Consider the following 20,104-nt stretch of genomic DNA (forward strand, 5'->3'; position numbering starts at 1 on the left):
CCTTCTTGAACAAGAGGTATAGAAGTACCTCTTGCGAAAATGCATACCCCTAAATTCAAGGACAGTTTCTTCCCAGCTGCTATCAGGCAACTGAACCATCCTATCGCCAACCAGAGAGCAGTCCTCAGCTATCTTCTACCTAATTGGAGACCCTCGGACTATCTCTTAACGAGCTTCACTGGACTTTATCCTGCACCAAACTATATTCCCTTTATTTTGTATCCGCACACTGTGGACGGCTTGATTACAATAATATATTGTCTTTCCGCTCACTGGGTATAAAGCAACAGAAAAGCTCAAGATTTCAGCATCTTTGAGTTGAGTTGAGTTTATTTTATTGTCAGGTGTACTGAGGTACAGGCTCCCTGTGCGGTTCCGAATAAATTTCAAGATCCTCCTTTATGTCTACAAAACCCTCAATGGGCTTGCCCCCACCTACGTCAAAAGTCTGCTTACCCAACATACCGCTTCCAGGTCCCTCAGATCGGCCGACTTGGGGCTACTGAACATCCCGCGGTCTAGGCATAAGCTCAGGGGTGACCGCGCCTTTGCGGTTGCAGCTCCTAGACTGTGGAACAGTATCCCTCTTCCCATCAGATCTGCCCCCTCCATCGACTCCTTTAAGTCTCTACTCCCAAGCCTTTCTTGACGTCCTCTGAGCGAGGGCTATATGTATGTCGTGATGTTTGTATTTAATCTATGTAGTTTGTTTGTTATACTATTCTTATACCAATGTAAAGCACTTTGGCCAACGAGAGTTGTTTTTTAAATGTGCTACATAAATAAAAGTGACTTGACTTGACTGGTGATAGGATGGTCCAGTTGCTGGATAGCAACTGAGAAGAAACTGTCCCTGGAGCCTGAGGTGTGGAATCTGGAGCAACTGTGACTCAATTTTACTAATGATTGGTATTGAACATTGGTAAATTTACAATCCATTGGCATGCTGGGTTTTTTTTTGTTTGGAACTGAATTTTAAAATGAAGATGACTCCTGTCCTGGTTCTAGACCATCTGCTTTACCCCTCATCCTCCTGCGCTCCAAGGAATAGGGTCCCAGCCTGCTTTACCTCTCCCTAAAGCTCAGGCCCTCGAGTCCTGGCAACATCCTGGTAAATCGTCTCTGCACCCCTTCCAGGCCATGCTCAGCCACATAAGGGAATACCCAAAATATCCACCTGCCCATCGAAGGCTACTTGCATGTCTCACTTCCACCACCATTTGGTGGATAACCTATGGATGAAGCCACAGGACTCTTCAGCTCCCAACAAATCTGACAAGACCACCTCAACGCAGATTGGGAGAAGACTCTTAATTCTTTCAGTCACTTTTCCCCCAATTTTTAATGAACAAAGTCAAAGAGTCTTCATTTAATTTAGTTTAGATTAGTTAGTTTACAGCGCGGAAACAGGCTGTGCGGCCCACCGAATCCGGGCCCACTAGCTGTCACCCTGGAAACCAGCGCCATCTTGCACAAACAAGGGACAATTTACAATTTTTACCTAAGCCAATTTACCTTACAAACCTGTCCATGTTGGGGTGCGGGAGGAAACCGGAGCAGCCAGAGAAAACCCACGCAGGTGACATGGATTCCTGACTGGTTCTAGAAATGCAGATAATCCAGATCAGGTGTAACAAGTTGAATTGCATGTGCTTGACCTTTCAAACATGAGCTGTCAAGTGTCATCAAACTGTGTCGGAGATGACAGAGTTTGTTCAAGTTCAAGTTCAAGTGAGTTTATTGTCATGTGTCCCTGTATAGGACAATGAAATTCTTGCTTTGCTTATATGTGGGAAATATTTTTTCTTTTTAAATGTTGTTTGAAAAATATAAAAGTGGATAAGTCTCCAGGTCCTGACAGGATATTCCCTAGGACATTGAGGGAAGTTAGTGTAGAAATAGCCGGGGCTATGACAGAAATATTTCAAATGTCATTAGAAACGGGAATAGTCCCCGAGGATTGGCGTACTGCACATGTTGTTCCATTGTTTAAAAAGGGTTCTAAGAGTAAACCTAGCAATTATAGACCTGTTAGTTTGACTTCAGTGGTGGGAAAATTAATGGAAAAGATACTTAGAGATAATATATATAAGCATCTGGATAAACAGGGTCTGATTAGGAACAGTCAGCATGGATTTGTGCCTGGAAGGTCATGTTTGACTAATCTTCTTGAATTTTTTGAAGAGGTTACTAGGGAAATTGACGAGGGTAAAGCAGTGGATGTTGTCTATATGGACTTTAGTAAGGCCTTTGACAAGGTTCCTCATGGAAGTTTGGTTAAGAAGGTTCAACTGTTGGGTATAAATGCAGGGAATAGCAAGATGGATTCAACAGTGGCTGAATGGGAGAAGCCAGAGGGTAATGTGGATGGCTGTTTATCGGGTTGGAGGCAGGTGACAAGTGGGGTGCCTCAGGGATCTGTGTTGGGTCCTTTGTTGTTTGTCATGTACATCAATGATCTGGATGAAGGTGTGGTAAATTGGATTAGTAAGTATGCAGATTATACCAAGATATAAGGGGTGTTGTGGATAATGAAGAGGATTTCCAAAGTCTACAGAGTGATTTAGGCCATTTGGAAAAATGGGCTGAAAGATGGCAGATGGAGTTTAATGCTGATAAATGTGAGGTGCTACACCTTGGCAGGACAAATCAAAATAGGAAGTACATGGTAAATGGTAGGGAATTGAAGAATACAGTTGAACAGAGGGATCTGGGTATAACCGTGCATAGTTCCTTGAAGGTGGAATCTCATATAGATAGGGTGGTAAAGAAAGCTTTTGGTATGCTAGCCTTTATAAATCAGAGCATTGAGTATAGAAGCTGGGATGTAATGTTAAAATTGTACAAGGCATTGGTGAGACTAAATCTGGAGTATGGTGTACAATTTTGGTCGCCCAATTATAGGAACGATGTCAACAAAATAGAGAGAGTACAGAGGAGATTTACTAGAATGTTGCCTGGGTTTCAACAACTAAGTTACAGAGAAAGTTTGAATAAGTTAGGTCTTTATTCTCTGGAGCGCAGAAGGTTAAGGGGGGACTTGATAGAGGTCTTTAAAATGATGAGAGGGATAGACAGAGTTGATGTGGACAAGCTTTTCCCTTTGAGAATAGGGAAGATTCAAACAAGAGGACATGACTTCAGAATTAAGGGACAGAAGTTTAGGGGTAATATGAGGGGGAACTTCTTTACTCAGGGAGTGGTAGCGGTGTGGAATGAGCTTCCAGTGGAAGTGGTGGAGGCAGGTTCGTTGGTATCATTTAAAAATAAATTGGATAGGCATATGGATGAGAAGGGAATGGAGGGTTATGGTATGAGTGCAGGCAGGTGGGACTAAGGGAAAAAAAGTTGTTCGGCATGGGCTTGTAGGGCCGAGATGGCCTGTTTCCGTGCTGTAATTGTTATATAGTTATATGTTATATGATAAGGATCTGAGAAAGTACTTTGCCTCCAGCTCTTATCTGCGTGATATCTTCACTATCCCATTTCCCTGCCAGCGCCTATGCCTCCAGCAAAATTAAATTATAAAGCACTGCATCGAGATAAATCTTAATTGACAACAGTTCCTTGATGTTCGAGGAAAAATAGGCGTAGATATGCAAAAGTAACAATTCAGCCAGTTGCAGTTTGTTGCAGAATGTGGCGGAAAAGCGCTTGTGAATGAATTATGGTTTTATCTCCCAGGTTTGGACAATTATTGATTCACCAGTAATAAAAAGGAACTGCAGATGCTGGTTAACACCAAAGATAGACACAAAGTGCTGGAGCACCTCAGCGGGTCAGACAGACTCAATGGAGAAAATAGATAGGCAACGTTTCGGGTCAGGAGCCTTCTTCAGATTTCAGACCAATTATCAACCAAATGGCACAGCGGTAGAGTTGCTGCCCTACAGCGCCAGAGACCCAGGTTCAATCCTGACTACGGCTGCTGTCTGTACAGAGTTTGTACCTTCTCCCCGCGTCCCGCTTGGGTCTTTTCCGGATGCTTTGGTTTCCTCCCACATTTGAAAGACGTACAGGTTTCTAGGCTAATTGGCTTGGTATAATGTGTAGGAAAGAACTGCAGATGCTGGTTTAAATCGAAGGTAGACACAAAGTGCTGGAGTAACTCGGCGGGACAGGCAGCATCACTGAAGAGAAGGAATGGGTGACGTTGCGGGTCAAGACCCTTCTTCAGACTGTTTTTCAGCCCCGATTCGTTCTCTCCAGAGATGCTGCCTGTTCTGCTGAGTTACTCCAGCATTGTCCCTTGTGTTTGAGGATAGTGTTAGTGTGTGAGGGGTCGCTGGCCGGTGGGCTGGATGCCCTGTTTCCATGCTGTTTCCCAAAAGTAAACTAAACTAAACTTGAAATAGCCAAGAGAGAACCGAAAGCCCAGTTTTCGCATCGAGCAGCAGTTTTTTGTGGAACGATGTACGTGGGCTGCTCTCACCCACTCCAATGATACTTTATTAATATTTTGATTTATTCATCCGCCGGAGAGATATGCTGGCTGACGCATAACGTGTTTTGGGATGACTTGGACTCCAACCGTGTGTGGGCACACACACTATCAGATGCAGCACTAGATGTCGTATCAGGGGTTTCCACACCTTTTCGCTCAAAGGACTGTAGGTGTACGTCCTTTCATTCTCGTCATCCTCCTCTGGACTCTCTCTGACGGCAGCACGTCCTTCCTCAAATACGGGGACCCCAAACTGCTCAGCGTTTTAATAGGAACCTGAGGGGTAACTTGTTCACACAGAGGGTGGTAGGTGTTTGGAACGAGCTGCCAGAGGAGGTAATTGAGGCAGGTACTATTGCAGCGTTTAAGAAACATTTAGACAGGTAAATGGATAGGACAGGTTTAGAGGGGTACTAGACAAAGTGGGACCCGTTGGGTCCTGTGACATTGGCCGGTGTGGGCAAGTTGGGCCGAAGGGCCTGTTCCCACACTGTAAGACCATAACTGCTCACAATACAATACAAGATACAAGATATTTTATTATGTCATTTGAACATAAGTTCAAACGAGATTACGTTTCTGCAGTCATACAAACAAAAACAAAAAAACCAAGACACAATTAGCACAATTTACATAAACGTCCATCACAGTGAATCTCCAAACACCTCCTCACTCTAATGGAAGGCAAAGTCTTGTCTCTACCCCGTTCCTTATTCTTCTCCCAATGTTGGAGCCCCCCGGTGGACGCTGGCAAGTCCCGCGGTCGTTTAAGGCCGCGCCGGGCGATGCAAGGCCCCGCTCCGTCCGGGTCACCCTCAACCACGCAACTCGGGCGGGAGAGGTTGCTCCGAAAAGGAGAGGTTGCGGGAGCTCAAAAACCGGTCTCCCACCAGGGACCCGCGAGCTCCCGATGTCCCGTCCACCGGATCTGCGGCTGGAGCCTCCGAAGCTCCAGAGCCGGGTCGCAGCCGCGCCTCACCACAGCTCTCCACGCTCCGAAGCCGTCCTGCTCCACGATGGCGAATCCACAGGCATCGCAACTGGAGCCCCCAGGTCGTTCCGGTTGGAGGCCGCTCCACGGTGCTAGGCCCCAACGACAATGGAGACCCAACAGGGAACAAGTCGGGTCACCGAAGAGATCTAAAAGTCCCCCCCCCCACATATACACAGTTAAAAACAATATATAAACCTCCAAAATATACACTCAACGGGACCGGGCTGCAGAGGCCACTGCAAAGTCAGTCTCGCCGCTACTCATTATTCAATTCATCTGCCACTCCTTTGTTCCTCATTATTATTTCTACAGTGGTCCAATGTCCACTCTTGCCTCTTTCTTACTCTTTATACATCTGTAGAAACGTTTGTTATCCTCTTTTATATTATTGCCCAGCTTACTTGAATATTTCATATTTTCTCCCCGTATTGCCTTTCTATCTCTCTTCTGCTGTTTTTAAAATGATTCCCAATCCTCTAGCTTCCCACTAATCTTTGCAATTTTATATGCCTTCTCTTTCACTTTTATGCTGCTGCTGACTTTCCTTGTCAAACATGATCACCTCATTCTCCTCTTAGAATCTTTCTTCCCCTTTAGAATGAAAAGATGCCGCGTTTTCCGAATTATTCCCAGGTGTTGGGGCCGCAACTGTTTACCATATATATTAAAGATTTGGAAGAGGGAATTAGGAGCAACACTAGCAAGTTTGCGGATGACACAAAGCTGGGTGGCAGTGAGACCTGGGTGTCCTTGTACACCGGTCACTGAAAGTTGGCTTACAGGTACAGCAGGCAGTGAAGAAAGCTAATCGAATGTTGGCCTTCATAACAAGAGGATTTCAGGATAGGAGTAAAGAGGTTCTTCTGCAGTTGTATAGTGCTCTGTTGAGACCACATCTGGAGTATTGTGTACAGTTTTGGTCTCCTAATTTGAGGAAGGACATCCTTGTGATTGAGGCAGTGCAGCGTAGGTTCACGAGATTGATCCCTGGGATGGCGGGACTGTCATATGATGATAGATTGAAAAGACTAGGCTTGTATTCACTGGAGTTTAGAAGGATGAGGGGGCATCTTATAGAAACATATAAAATTATAAAAGGACTGGACAAGCTAGATGCAGGAAAAATGATCCCAATGTTGGGCGAGTCCAGAACCATGGGCCACAGTCTTAGAATAAAGGGGAGGCCATTTAAGACTGAGGTGAGAAAAAACATTTTCACCCAGAGAGTTGTGAATTTATGGAATTCCCTGCCATGGACGGCAGTGGAGGCCAAGTCACTGGATGGATTTAAGAGAGAGTTAGATAGAGCTTCTAGGGGCTAGTGCAGTCAGGGGATATGGGGAGAAGACAGGCACGGGTTATTGATAGGGGACGATCAGCCATGATCACCATGAATGGCGGTGCTGGCTCGAGGGGCCAAATGGTCTCCTCCTGCACCTATTTTCTATGTTTCTATGTCTATGTTTCTATTCCTGTCATTGCTGTTCCACCATGGATCCTGCTAGAGTCCCTTTCCAGTCAACTTTGGCCAGCACCTCCTACATGCCTCCGTAATCGCCTATGCTCAAGAGTAACACCGACACATCCAATTTCGTCTTCTCCATCTCAAATTGCAGATTGAATTTTATCATATTATGATCACTACCTCCTAGTGCAGGGGTTGGCAACCTACGACCCACGGGCCGAATCCGGCCCGTAACCCAAAATCATCTGGCCCGCACACGTTTTTTTTTTTCAATTCGTTTTCGTGAACTGGGAGCTGCTGCATCCAGTTCAGCCAGTCCCGGGGCATGCAGGCGATGTGGGAACTGCAGAAAACTAATTGAAAAACACATGAAAACCAATGCGAAAAATAACACCAAGTGTCACACTAGTTGGTATATATTATTAGTACGTATTATTACCAATTTACATATGATTAGTATGTAATTACCAATTCAGTTAGTATGTATTATTACCTCCATTTATTAACTATGGCGATAGATGTGGCCCGCCAACCACTCATAGACTTGGGTCCTGGCCCCTATGCAGAACAAGGTTGCCCACCCCTGTCCAAGTGGTTCCTTTACCTTAAGCTCCCTAATCAAATCCAGTTCATTACACCATACCAAATCCAGAATTGCCTTTTCCCTGGTATGCTCAACTAACAACTGCTCTAAGAAACTAAGAGGGCGACACGGTGGCACAGCGGTAGAGTTGATGCCTTACGGCGCCAGGATCAATCTTGATTACGGGCGCTGTCTGTACGGAGTTTGTACGTTTTCCCCGTGACCTGCGTGGGTTTTCTCCGTGTTCTCTCCGGCTTCCACACTCAATTAATTTGTTGATTTGGCTTCGATAAAAATCGTAAATTGTCCCTAGTGTGTGGGATAGTGTTAGTGTACGGGGTAACCGCTGGTGGGTGCGGACTCGCCGGGCCGGTAGAGCTTGTTTCTGCACTGCATCTCTAAACTAAACCATCTCGTCGTGTTCATAACACACACCCTTAATTAAATAGTTTTTTTCTCCTGCGAATTAGTTGCTTTTAAATAGTTGATATGAACAGAACTGAAGTGTCTGATCCTGAACAACACCTTGAGCTGACAGCACTTTAACATAAAAGTGACAGCATTTCTAATGATGGGTGTAACGATCTCTCTGAAAATGAAAAGTTGCAACTATTTGGAACTTGAATAACTGGAATTGCTATTCGCTTACAAGAACCAAGTCTGTGGAGCTAATTGAGCTACAGTTGCACAGTGTAAATAATATCGTCATTTTAAAAATAGCCTAGAGTTTTGCAAAAATAAACTTATGTTTTTTCTAAGAAAAACATTGATTCGTGGAAGTTTACAGCGTGAATTTAGACAGTCTGCATTCTTGATTTAACACAAAATAGAATGCCTTACCCAAGAAAGATTGCTTTTTGCCATTGTGTGTGTGTGTGTGTGTGTGTGTGTATGTGTGTGTGTGTGTGTGTGTGTGCGCATGTGTGTGTATGTGTGTGTGTGTGTGTGCATTTGTGTGTGTGTGTACGCGTGCGTGTGTGTGTGTGTGTGTGCATTTGTGTGTGTGCGTGTACGCGTGCGTGTGTCTCTTAGAGTGAATCAGAGTGAGCGTGGAAAATTTCCTTCCCAACTTGAGTGAATCCAATGATTTCATGGTTGGAAAATGCTGGAGTAAAGGGCCTGTCCCATTTAGTCAATTTTTTGAGGCGGCTGCCGGTGACTGTCATAGTCGTAGCAGGTCGCCGAAAAACCAGCGACTGGACTAATGGGCCTGTCCCACTTAGGCGATTTATTAGGCGACTGCCGGCAACTACGACAATGGAATTCACCGAAGCACTGGCGACAACCTACGTCACCTGGCGACAACCTACGTTAACCTGGCGACAACCTTCGACAGCACCTATGTCAAGAAACGCTCATTGGCGTCAAACCCAAAAAATTTCAATCTTGATTATGGGTGCTGCAAATGTTGAAAACCCAGCGGTGACCAGAAATACGCTACGAAGCTTTTAGCTGAGGAGACTACGCACAACCATACAGCCGACACCCTGGCGACCACCGGCGACCATGTGGTGACAGCCTAGTCGCCTGTAGTCGCCTAAAAAATCGCCTAAGTGGGACTGGCCCATAACTCAGCAGCTTAAGCAGCATCTCCGGAGAACATCCATGTTATCCAGGAATGCAGCCTGACCAACTGAGTTACTCAAGCATTTTGTGTCTTTCCCTGGTAAACCAGCATCTGCAGTTCCTTCTTTCTACAGAAAATGATACTATCGCAGGGCCTATCGCAACATTTAAGAAATATTTAGACAGGTACATGGATAGAACAGGTTTAGAGGGATATGGGCCATACGCAGGCAGCAGGAACTAGTGTAGATGGGACATGTTGGCAGGGGTGGGCAAGTTAGGCCAAAGGGCCCGGTTCCATGTTGTATCACTCTATGACTCTTACGATGGAGTTCCTTTAGAAAGAAGGCGTGGGTGGAGAGACCAGGGCAGATTATTTTTTGAGATTTTGTTTAGTTTAGAGATACAGCGTGGAAACAGGCCCCTCGGCCCACCTCGTCCGAACCGAAGGGAAGTTGCCTGTCCTGCTGAGTTACTCCAGCGTTTTTTGTCTTATCTTCGGTGTAACCCAGCATCTGCAGTTCCTTCCGATACATGCCAGATAAGCAGATACCTGTTGTATCTCCGCAACTGGACAAATGTGCCTAAAAGTTAGAAACAAACCCTGCAGGGAAAATAGTTAACATTTCCAGGTACTGCATTCCAGAACTCAGTACGCTGTGTCATTCATTTTCTTCTCTTTTCTCCCCTCAAGTTCACTTGCTGATTTATTTTAACCTTTTAGAACGGAGACGAGGAAACGCTTTTTCTCACAGAGATGGGTGAGTCTGTGGAATTCTCTGCCTCAGAGGGCGGTGGAGGCAGGTTCTGGGGATGCTTTCAAGAGAGAGCTAGTTAGCGCTCTTAAAAATAGCGGTCAGGGGATATGGGGAGAAGGCAGGAACGGGGTCTTGATTGGTGATGATCAACCATGGTCACATTGAATGGCGGTGCTGGCTCAAAGGGCCGAATGTCCTACTCCTGCACCTACTGTCTATTGTCTATTGTACCACACACATCTTTATTTAACGTACCACGCACGTTATTTAATTTAACGCATCAGTTCCTTAGACAAAGTCCAGTGGGGTGATTAAAGGGGCTGTCCCACTGCGGCGACCTAATTGGCGAGTTTAGAAGAGTTTAGGAGAGTTTGAAAAAGTGTCATGTTGAAGACCTCCTTCGACCTCCTTCAACTATGTTGAAGACCAGCTTCAGGCAAATTGGACACCGAATAGTGGAGAGTGAAGACGACCTCGTTCGACCTCCCTTCGACTATGTTGAAGACTATCTGCGACTACCTCCGACTACCTTTGATTACCTCTGACTACCCTCGATTACCTACGAATAACATGCCCACCTACTACGACCTACCTCGACTAAACCTATGAGTAGAAAAATTATCCATTTTTTTCCATGGCGACCTTTTTTTAATCGCAGGCATTTTTCAGCAAGTTGAAAAATACGCCGCAACCTAGCTGAGGCCTCGAGTACGCGGGGACTACTCTCGAGCATGAAAGGAGAGTTACAAAGACCTCCTAGGACCTCGTGTCGACCATGCTGCGAGTATGAATCGAGGGCAAACTGTTCTAAACTCGCCAATTAGGTCGCCGCAGTGGGACAGCCCCTTAAATGGTGAATGAAACAGTAGTCTGGCTCATGGAAAGGCTATTCAGAAGCCTGATAACAGAGGGGAAGAAGCTGTTCCTTAGTTCAGTTCAGTTTTTATTTGTCATATGTAGGTTAACACAGGGTCAACGGTACAATGAAATGTTTTTGACAAGACAACGGGTCACATCAGCAATGATATTACTGAGTCTGATGGTGCGCGCTTTCGAGCTTCTGCACCTTCTGCCGACGGGAACGGGGAGAAGACGGAATGACCAGGGTGGGACGAGCTTTTGCTTAAGTTGGTGATTTTCCCAGGCAGCGTGAAGTGTGGGTGGCGTCAGTGGTGGGGAGTCTGGTGTGTGTGTGATGGACTGAGCTACAATCCATCTACAGCTCTGCATATTTAATTGCTTTCCTTAAGGGCCAGTCCCACTTTCACAACCTCTGCTGAGTTTGCCCTTGACTCATACTTGCAGCATGGTCGTCACGAGGGCATAGGTAGGTCGTAGGTCGGTCGTGATGCTAGTCGTAGGTACTCGTGGCATCAAGTAGGTCGGGGTGTTTTTTTCTAGCCTGATGAAAAATGGCCACGAGTAAAAAAAGTGGTGAATTAAGTCGTGAAAGTGGGACAGGCCCTTTACTGTCTTGCCGCCATATCTGTAACGTTCGCTTCCAATCTTGTTATAAGCTCCAAGTTGAATTTGCATCTACATCTCATGTAATTTGTTTCCTGTTTTCCGTGGGTTTGTTCAAAGCACATTTATTTATACCACAAACTAACTACTAGCAGTTTTTTGATTTTAACCTTGTTTCATTTCTTTACTTGCTTTGGTATTTTTCCCTTTGATTGTCCGATCCAAACCGCTAGTTCTGACTTAAGCTGCTCTCCTTTAATTTAATTGATAATTGTTATTACACCACTTTTTTTCCTATTAATTCTCCAACTATTCAAGTCAAAGCATGTTTCTTGTCATGTGCACAGGTACTTTGAGGAATAGCTACAGCGAGAATCTTGCCGGTAGCAGCATTACAGAAACATAGAAAATAGGTGCAGGAGTAGGCCATTTGGCCCTTCGAGCCTGCACCGCCATTCAATATGATCATAGCTGATCATCCAACTCAGTATCCTGTACCTGCCTTCTCTCCATACCCCCTGATCCCTTTAGCCACAAGGGCCACATCTAACTCCCTCTTAAATATAGCCAATGAACTGGCCTCAACTACCTTCTGTGGCAGAGAATTCCAGAGATTCACCACTTTCTGTGTAAAAAATGTTTTTCTCATCTCAGTCCTAAATGATTTCCCCCTTTATCCTTAAACTGTGACCCCTTGTTCTGGACTTCCCCAACATCGGGAATAATCTTCCTGCATCTCGCCTGTCCAACCCCTTAAGAATTTTGTAAGTTTCTATAAGATCCCCCCTCAATCTTCTACATTCTAGCGAGTACAAGCCAGATCTATCCAGTCTTTCTTCATATGAAAGTCCTGACATCCCAGGAATCAGTCTGGTGAACCTTTTCTGTACTCCCTCGATGGCAAGAATGTCCTTCCTCAGATTAGGAGACCAAAACTGTACGCAATACTCACCAAGACCCTGTACAACTGCAGTAGAACCTCTCTGCTCCTATACTCAAATCCTTTTGCTATCACAGGCACAGAGACTCACAGAACGCACAAAAACATGCGTTATACACAAATTACATTATTCTAGACAGTAAAACAAAAAGACTACAAAGCAAGACATTGTTTGAAAACACACTTGCCCCTGTCCCACTGTACGAGATAATTCAAGAGTTCTCCCGAGTTTTCCCCTGATTCGAACTCGGAGAATGTCCGTAGCAGGTCCGTAGGAGTCCGTGGATGTCTCGTAGTGGCTCGTACGAGTAACGGTAGGTACTCAGGAAATCCGGTAAACTCGTGACGTTTTTTCAACACTGTGTAAAATGTCCACGAGTAAAAAACTACTCGTGATGAAAAAAAATTATTACTTTTTACTCGTACGACCCGCTACGAGACATCCACGAACTCCTACGGACCCGCTACGGACATTCTCCGAGTTCGGATCAGGGGAAAACTCGGGGAAACTCTTGAATTACCTCGTACAGTGGGACAGGCCCTTTAGAAAACAAGTAGCAGGTGGTGCAGGAGGTGCCGAGATCTTCTTATCGAGTCCACATCACAAGATTACAAATTGTTCAGCCAATGCTGAACACAATTGCCGAGGTAAAGATTAGAGTTGTGCAGGTCGATTTAAGAACCTGATGGTTGCAGGAAAGTAGCCATTGTGGCAGCCTGAGCCAGTTTGGTATCGAACCGTCGTTGGTTGGGCTCAAACTCCCGCGTGGTCCGGGCATGACCTGGGCCGACCAGTCGGGGGCGGTTGAATTCAAAAAGCGGCGGTTGGAATTCGTTGGATTGGCACTTGGAGTGGTACTCGAGTTGGTTCACGAGCGACGGCACAGTAGTAGTAAAGCAGTCTTTCCAGGCGCGACAGAGGTTCACCTGCACCTCCCCCAACCTCATCTATTGCATCCACTGCTCTAGGTGTCAGCTGCTCTACATCGGTGAGACCAAGCGTTGGCTTGGCGATTGCTTCGCCCAACACCTCCGCTCAGTTCGCAATAACCAACCCGATCTCCCGGTGGCTCAGCACTTCAACTCCCCCTCCCATTCCGAATCCGACTTTTCTGTCCTGGGTCTCCTCCATGGCCAGACTGAGTCCCACCGCAAATTGGAGGAGCAGCACCTCATATTTCGCTTGGGTAGTTTACATCCCAGCGGTATGAACATTGACCTCCAATTTCAGGTAGTCCCTGCTTTCTGGTGGCAGTAGGATGATTCAGTTGCCTGATAACAGCTGGGAAGAAACAGTCTCTGAATCTGGCGGTGTGCGTTTTCACACTCCTATACCTTTTGCCTGATGGGAGAAAAGAGAAGAGGGAGTGACTCGTCCTTGATGATGCTGCTGGCCTTGCCGAGGCAGCGTGAGGTGTGAATGGAGTCAATGGAAGGGGGGTTTGGTTTGTGCGATGGTCTGGGCTGCCTCCACAAATTCGCTGGAATTTCTTGCGGTCTTGGGTGGAGCTTGTTCCCAAACCAAGCTGTGGATTCATCCCGGTAAAATGCTTTCCACGGCACATCCGTAGAATATGGTTAGAGTTGTTCTGGGCGTGCCGAACTTCCTCAGCAGTCCAAGGAAGTAGAGGCGTTGGTTGGTGTGCTTTCTTGATCGCAGCTTCAACATGGGTGGTCCAGGAGATGGTGATATTGACTCCTATGGATTTTCACCCATCTCAAGCATCTCTCCTGCTGAAGGAGTTAATGAGTTCAATATGACAGCGCTGGACCACAAAACTGTTACCAACACACTTGTTAAAAAATATTTACCTATTTACAGCACAGGGAATTGAAAATACAACAGTGAGGTTGACATTCCTTTTATACCCGTGGAGTTAATTATTGATGGATTTAATTAAAAATGCATTAAAACGATGTAATTTAATTACACTCCCTGTACTCTCACCTTCTAAACTTTGCAGCTAATCTCGCAAATCCTTCACATCCTGCCAGTGACTCAGTTTTTCTGGTAACCCTATCGGCGCGCCGCTGTTAACCCGCCCGCGCTGCCTTTCTGTTTTGTCCGCTCGGCTCGCCTCGATTCCCCCAGCCTCCCAAAACAACAGGGGGTCTGGTTACAGGTGTGAAGACTGCACACCTACACGCACTCATGCTCAGAGCCGGCTGATTAACGGACACCCAAGTGCCTCGTGTGTCTTGCAGCCTTGGTCTCGGGTGTTACTTTGAGCCGCCGCTGATTGGCAGTTTGCTTAGAAAATGAAGGGCAAGCTCAGAGCTGCATTGTTTTTTGGGCGGCAGTTACAGATAGCTTTTAACAAAATTAAAGTGTGAAAGGGATATGCGGAACAATGATTTGCTGGTCTTACCTGTTTGAAATATTTCAAATAAACGAGTATCACTTTTCTTTTGCACGCACGCCAATAATGCCTCTGGTGCAGCGGATATAGTCCATTGTGTGCCGGAGTTATAGAACATTTATTAAAAATATAATTAATTGTGCAGGTTTGGAGGGATTTAGTTAATGGTAGGACAACGCATTGAATCTTTCATTTAAGAACTGGCACTCTAGAAGACGAGACACAAAATGCTGGTAATAACTCAGCGGGACAGGCAGCATCTCTGGAGAGAAGGAATGAAGTGAGGTTTCAATAGACAATAGGTGCAAGGAGTAGGCCATTAGGCCCTTCGATCCAGCACCGCCATTCAACGTGATCATGGCTGATCATCCTCAATCAGTACCCCGTTCCTGCCTTCTCCCCATATCCCCTGCCTCCGCTATTTTTAAGAGCCCTATCTAGCTTTCTCTTGAAAGCATCCAGAGAACCTGCCTCCACCGCCCTCTGAGGCAGAGAATTCCACACTCACCACTCTCTGTGAGAAAAAGTGTTTCCTCGTCTCCGTTCTAAATGGCTTACTCCTTATTCTTAAACTGTGGCCCCTAATTCTGGCCGAGACCCTTCTTCAGACTGAGAGGCAGGGGAAAGAGCAACAAGAGATCTAGATCCTACTTGGAGGGCAAATGAATGGAAGAGATGTAAAAAAAAAAATGTGATTTTCTTCTCAGTTTAAGTTACAAATCTTTTCCAAGAAGGAAATAATGGCCACTCCAATGATTATGTTATTTCTTGTGGAACTAAATCTCCTTTCAATAAGGCCCTTAAGTAAACATTGGAATGGCGAATGTATAAACTTATTTCCCTATCTGCCCGTCTCTGATCACCCAGGAGGCTTTTAAAAAAAAACTGTTCTTGTATCAAATGAACTCATAATTGTATCAGGAGCAGGAGCAAATCATTTGGGAATCAAGACATCATTGCGTCACTCAGAAAGATTATGGCCATCGCTGCTGATAATGTAAGCAAGTCTTAGACTGTAACTTGAACCAGCAATCTATATATATATCACTTTCAACATAGGTGATGAAAGCACTCTTATTTTAAAAGGGATATAAACTAATATCCTGTATTTTAGGGAAAGCATGAACAGTGGTTTGTTTCTCGAGTGGAGGCCAAGTCAATGGGTATTTTTTATAGCATGGTTATGGGGAGATTGGCATGCTCACAGTTCATAAGTTATAGGAGCAGAGTTAGGACATCCGGCCTATTCAACCCCATTCGCCCCATAACCCCGGACACCCCTACTAATCAACAACCATTTAAAAAATATCCATTGACCTAGCCTTCACAGCCTTCTGTGGCAAAGAATCCCACAGATTCACCACCCTCTGACGAAAGAAATTCCTCCTCATCTCCTTCCTAAAGGGACGTCCTTTAATTCTGAGGATGTGGCCTCTGGTTCTAGACTCTCCCACGAGTGGAAACACCCTCTCCACATCCACTCTATCCAGGCCTTTCACTGTTTAAGAAGGAACTGCAGATGCTGGAAAATTGAAGGTAGACAAAAGTGCTGGATAAACTCAGTGGGTGAGGCCGCATCTATGGGGCGAAGGAAATAGGCAATGTTTTGGGCTGAAACCCTTCTTCAGACTGTTTGGTTAGTTTCAATGAGGTCCCCCTTCCCATCATCCTTCTAAACTCCAGCGAGTACAGGGCCCAGTGCCGTCAAACGCATTATATGTAAACCCACTCATTCCTGAGATCATTCTCATAAACCGCCTCAGGACACTCTCCAGAGCCAGCACATCCTTCCTTGTATATGGGACATAAAACTGTTCACAATACTCCAAAAGCTGTTTGGAACAACATGATACTTTACAAGGCTAAACAATAGAGAGCCACACAGACAGTCGTGAATCTCTGGAATTCTCTGTAGTTGAGGCCAGTTCATTGGCTATATTTAAGAGGGAGTTAGATGTGGGCCTTATGGCGAAAGGGATCGGGGTATGTAGAGAAGGCAGGTACAGGATACTGAGTTGGATGATCACCCATGATCATATTGAATGGCGGTGCAGGCTCGAAGGGCCGAATGGCCTACTCCTGCACCTATTTTCTATGTTTCTAATATTAGAACACTTGATAACTCGGTGGTATTTCCCTCCCCCCCTTGGCTTCCTCCATTCTTATCACTTGAATAGACATTCACCATTGTTTTTGTAAACCAGTATCTTGCTTCCACCTCACCAATTCTTGTCACTGTACACTCATTAACATTTCAGTTTCAGTTTAGTTTATTGTCATATGTACTGTGAAAAGCCTTGGTTGCCTTGTTTGCACGTTACTGCCGCAGAATGAAATATATCAAATGTAATTGTCCAGGAGTCTCAGTCGGGAGAAGGGTCTCAACCTGAAACGTCACCAGTTCCTTTTCTCCAGAGATGCTACTTGACCAGCTGAGTTACTCCAGCATTTTGTGTTTATAATTGCACTAGACATTGGTCAGGCCACATTTACAGCATTGTGTTCAGTTCTGTCATAACCACATTATAGGAAAGATGTTGTCAAGAGGAAAGGGTTCAGAACAGATTTACGAGGATGTTGCCAGGACTATAGGGTGTGAGCTACAGGGAGAGGTTTAGCAGGCTGGGTCTCTATTCCATGGAGCGCAGGTGGATGAGGGAGGGGATCTTATAGAGGTGCGTAAAATCATGAGAGGAATAGATCGGGTAGTCTCTTGCCCAGTAGGGGAATCGAGGACCAGGGGACGTAGGTTCAAGTTGAAGAGGAAAAGATTTAATAGGAATCCGGGGGTAACATTTTAACACAAAGGGTGGTGGGTGTATGGAACGAGCTGCCAGAGGAGGTAGTTGAGGCTGGAACTATCCCATCATTAAAGAGACAGACAGGTACATGGATAGGACAGGTTTGGAGGGATATGGACTGAGAGCAGGCAGGTGGGACAAGTGTAGCTGGGATCGGTTGGCCGGTGTGGGCAAGTTGGGCCGAAGGGCTTGTTTCCACACTGTATCACTCTATGACTCTAAATGCACAGAATCATTTATCCAGAGTAGGGCAATCGAGAACCTGAGGACATAGGTTTAAGGTGATGGGGGGGGAAAGATTTAACAGGAACCTGAGGGGCGAGCTATTTACACAAAAGGTGGTGATAGATGGAACGAGCTGCCGGAGGAGGTAGTTGAGGCAATTACTATCACAATATTTAAGAAATATTTAGACAGTTACATGGATACGGGCCAAACGCAGGCAGGTGGGACTAGTGTAGATGAGACATGTCAGTTGGCGTGGGCAAGTTGGGCAGTTTGACTCTACGACTCTGAAGCTAAATGAAGGTTGGCTGGTTAATACTAAACAGTTTTAACTTCTGACCAACTGAGTCTGAAGAAGGGTCTCGATCTGTATTGCCACCTATTCCTTTTCTCCAGAGATGCTGCCTGACCCCCTGAGTTGCTCCAGCATTTTGTGTCTATCTTTTGTTTCTGAAGGAATTTTGTTTTGATCCAAACTATAGGTTTTTTTAAATTCTCTTGGTGTTTTCTCAGGAAATAGAAACATAGAAACATAGAAATTAGGTGCAGGAGTAGGCTATTCGGCCCTTCGAGCCTGCACCGCCATTCAATATGATCATGGCTGATCATCCAACTCAGTATCCCGTACCTGCCTTCTCTCCATACCCCCTGATCCCCTTAGCCACAAGGGCCACATCTAACTCCCTCTTAAATATAGCCAATGAACTGGCCTCAACTACCCTCTGTGGCAGAGAGTTCCAGAGATTCACCACTCTCTGCGGAAAAAAGTTCTTCTCATCTCGGTTTTAAAGGATTTCCCCTTTATCCTTAAATAGGAGGCTATTGTCTTTGGTATGACAATGATGAATACCAAACAACCAAGCAATTCCTTAAGGGCCTGTCCCACCAGCATGCGTCTAACGCGACCAAACGTGGGGCCGGTCCCACTTCGATCAGCGGAGGCGTATGGAGTTGTGCGGGGCTGGTCCCGACATCGCGCGGGGCTCCAAAAATCTTGCACTGTCCGAAAATCCCGCGCGCCAACGGCCTGTCAGCCTGCAGCTGCATTGAGGCCGTACGCAGCGTCTTGACGTCGTACGCAGCGTCTTGACGTCGTACGCCTAGCGCGTGGCGTTGCGCAATGACGTCACCGCCCGACGCCGTGCAACGTCCAAATTCAATCGGCCCGCGTCCTGCCCAGCTGATTGGTGAGTATGATGTCGGGACCAGCCCCGCACAACTCCATACACCTGCGCGGTTCAAATTGGGACCGGCCCCGCGAGGCCGTACGCCTCAAGCCACCACGTTTGGTCGCGCTAGACGCATGCAATCGCATGCTGGTGGGACAGGCCCTTTAATCTAATGATTTTCATAAGTTGTTATTGTCTTGTGCTGTAATCCCTCCTAATACACAGCCGCATAATATGATTTAAGATTTAAATTCTGAAGAACCTGGATCACTTACTTGGTCAGGCAGCATCTGTGAAAGGCTAAACAAAGTTAGCGTTCCATGTTGAATACTGACATTGACCAACCGACTGACTTTAGAAAGAAGATGAGGAGGAATTTCTTTAGTCAGAGGGTGGTGAATCTGTGGAATTCATTGCCACAGACGGCTGTGGAGGCGCAGTGGTAAAGTTGCTGCCTTACAGCGCCAGAGACCCGAGTTCAGTGCTGTCGGCAACGGAGTTTGTTGTACGTTCTCCCCGTGACCTGCGTGGGTTTTCTCCGAGAAAGTCGGAAAGACGCACAAGTTTTATAGGTTAATTGGCTTAATGGAAAAGAACAAAAAATGTAAAATAAATTGTTCTTAGTGTGTGTTTCATCTGCAGGGATCGCTGGTTGGTGCGGACTCGGTGAGCCGAAGGGCCTGTTTCTGCGCTGTATATCTAAACTAAACTCAACTAAACAGTGGGTATTTTTAAAGCGGAGATTGACAGGTTCTTGATCAGTATGGGTGTCGGGGGTTACGGGGAGAAGGCAGGAGAACGGGCTTGAGAGGGAAAGATACGCAGCCATGATTGAATGGCAGAGTAGACTAGATGGGCCGGATGACCTAACTCTGCTCCTCGAACTTATGAATTTACAAGGGGTCTTCGGGGTAAAGTAGATGACCCTAGAGCCTGGATCAGTGACTTAAGCCCCTGTCCCACTTACGTGTCCTTGGCACGCAAATTACGCAACCACGTGGTCGCGTTGAGCCGCGACAGCCCCGCGAAGGTCACGCACGATTCCATGCGCCCGCACAGCCGTCTGGAGCGCGTGACGTCATTTGAAGATGGACGTAAAATGCAGGAGTAACTCAGCGGGACCGGCAGCATCTCTGGAGAGAAGCAATGAGTGATGTTTCGGGTCAAGACTCTTCTTCAGTCTGAAAGAAGGGTCTTGACCCGAAACATCACCCATTGCTTCTCTCCAGAGATGCTGCCAGTCCCGCTGAGTTACTCCTGCATTTTGTGTCTATCTTCAATTTTCTTGGCCCCGCTCTGGGAGTAGAAGTGGGGGCGGATCCGGACCGCAACGGC

At 46.0% G+C, this 20,104-nt stretch overlaps 1 protein-coding gene across 3 annotated transcripts in view; it reads left to right on the forward strand.

Annotated features, from left to right (window-relative positions):
• The window catches only part of atg5 (ATG5 autophagy related 5 homolog (S. cerevisiae)), a 161,502-nt gene that overhangs the window by 102,438 nt on the left and 38,960 nt on the right, over nt 1-20,104 (forward strand). The window lies entirely within an intron of this gene.

The sequence above is a fragment of the Leucoraja erinacea genome, chromosome 5, assembly GCF_028641065.1.
Source record: "Leucoraja erinacea ecotype New England chromosome 5, Leri_hhj_1, whole genome shotgun sequence".
NCBI lineage: Eukaryota > Metazoa > Chordata > Chondrichthyes > Rajiformes > Rajidae > Leucoraja > Leucoraja erinaceus.